Consider the following 2,500-nt stretch of genomic DNA (forward strand, 5'->3'; position numbering starts at 1 on the left):
TGGCCGAGGTGGTGAGCGGCCTCCTGTCTCCCTTACGGCTGAAAAAGATGTGCTGCTGCTGCACTGGCCCTGCTGATGTCCTGTCTCCATTTAGCCGAGGGGTGGTCGGCCTCCTCTCTCCTTCACGGTTGAAAAAGATGTGCTGCTGCTGCTGCTGCACGGCCCTGCTGCTACTCTCACCACCTCTAGCTAATTGCTGATCTCCCTGACCTCCAGCGGGCCCGGGGACCCACATCACACCTTGCTCCTGTCTCCCTTGCGGCTGGAAAAGATCCATTTTGTGCACTGGCCCTGCTGCTACTCTCTCTCCATTTGGCCGAGGCAGTGAGTCGGCCTCCTGTCTCCTTCTACGGTCGAAAAAAGATGTGCTGCTGCTGCTGCTGCTGCTGCTGCTGGCCCTGCTGATATTCTCTCTCCATTTGGCGGGGCAGTGAGTCGGCCTCCTGTCTCCTTTACGGTCGAAAAAGATGTGCTGCTGCTGCTGCTGCTGCACTGGCCCTGCTGATACTCTCTCTCCATTTGGCCGAGGCAGTGAGTCGGCCTCCTGTCTCCTTCGGTCGAAAAAGATGTGCTGCTGCTGCTGCTGCTGGCCCTGCTGATATTCTCTCTCCATTTGGCCGAGGCAGTGGTCGGCCTCCTGTCTCCTTTACGGTCGAAAAAAGATGTGCTGCTGCTGCTGCTGCTGCTGCTGCTGCTGCTGGCCCTGCTGATATTCTCTCTCCATTTGGCCGAGGCAGTGGTCGGCCTCCTGTCTCCTTCTGGTCGAAAAAGATGTGCTGCGGCTGCACTGGCCCTGCTGCTACTCATATCCAGCATGGACCTTGACCTCCAGCAGGCCCGGCGGGACCCACATGCTCCCCTGCTGTAGTCCCCAGTAGCTTCTTTTCTGCAGTTACCCTCCACTGCATATCCAGCATGGACCTTGCACTCCCGCAGGCCCAGGGGACCCACATGCTCCCCTGCTCTAGTCCACCACTAGCTTCTTCTCTTGCAGTTACCCTCCACTGCGTATCCAGCATGGACCTTGCCCTCCAGCAGGCCCGGGGACCCACACTTAAGCCCCCTCCCACTAACAAACAAAAAACACCACTGGCAAAATCCTCATGCCCTGGTACTCCATAAAGTGAATTCAAACGTGCCCTGGTACACTGTGCAGAAACACTTTGCCACACACACACACACCTCGTGCATATGGTGCGACAACTTTTCTACATGCCCTGGTACACTGCCCGATATCTCCTGAAACATGCTCCCCTCGTGCATATGGTGCGACAACGTTTCCACATGCCCCTGGTACACTGGGCAGAAACACTTTGCCACACACACACACTCCTCGTGCATATGGCGACAACTTTTCTACATGCCCTGGTACACTGCCCGATATCTCCTGAAACATGCTCCCCTCGTGCATATGGTGCGACAACGTTTCCACATGCCCCTGGTACACTGGGCAGAAACACTTTTGCCACACACACACACACACACACATACACTCCTCGTGCCTGTAGTGCGACAACATTTATCCATGCCCTGGTACACTGCTCAGCAGCACTTTGCTAAGTACTCCCGTGCATATGGTATTACAGCTTTTCCACATGCCCTGGTACGGACCAGAAACACTTTGCCACGTCCGCTGTCGCACCCTCCTCGCCTGCTAATTGCTGATCTCCCCCACTTCCAGCGGGCCCGGGGACCCACATCACACCTTGCTCCTGTCTCCCTTGCGGCTGGAAAAGATCCATTTTGTGCACTGGCCTTGCTGCTACTCTCTCTCCATTTGGCCGAGGCAGTGAGTCGGCCTCCTGTCTCCTTCGGTCGAAAAAGATGTGCTGCTGTTGCACTGGCCCTGCTGATATTCTCTCTCCATTTGGCCGAGGCAGTGAGTCGGCCTCCTGTCTCCTTCGGTCGAAAAAGATGTGCTGCTGCTGCTGCTGCACTGGCCCTGCTGCTACTCATATCCAGCATGGTCCTTGACCTCCAGCGGGCCCGGGGACCCACTGGCTCCCCTGCTCTAGTACCCCAGTAGCTTCTTCTCTTGCAGTTACCCTCCGCCGCATATCCAGTATGGACCTTGCCCTCCAGCAAGCCCGGGGACCCACTTGCTCCCGTACTCTAGTCCTCCACTAGCTCCTTCTCTCGCCGTTACCCTCCTACACTTATCCACCATGGACCTTGACCTCCAGCGGGCCCGGGGACCCACATGCTCCCCTGCTCTAGTACCCCAGTAGCTTCTTCTCTTGCGGTTACATAGCACCCAGCGTATCCACCATGGACCTTGACCTCCAGCGGGCCCGGGGACCCACATGCTCCCCTGCTCTAGTACCCCAGTAGCTTCTTCTCTTGCGGTTACATAGCACCGCGTATCCACCTTGGACCTTGACCTCCAGCGGGCCCGAGGACCTTGACCCCAGCGGGCCCGGACCCACATGCTCCCCTGCTCTAGTACCCCAGTAGCTTCTTCTCTTGCGGTTACATAGCACCGCGTATCCACCTTGGACCT

This window comes from Oreochromis aureus, unplaced genomic scaffold, assembly GCF_013358895.1.
Source record: "Oreochromis aureus strain Israel breed Guangdong unplaced genomic scaffold, ZZ_aureus HiC_scaffold_54, whole genome shotgun sequence".
In the NCBI taxonomy this organism is placed as follows: Eukaryota; Metazoa; Chordata; class Actinopteri; order Cichliformes; family Cichlidae; genus Oreochromis; species Oreochromis aureus.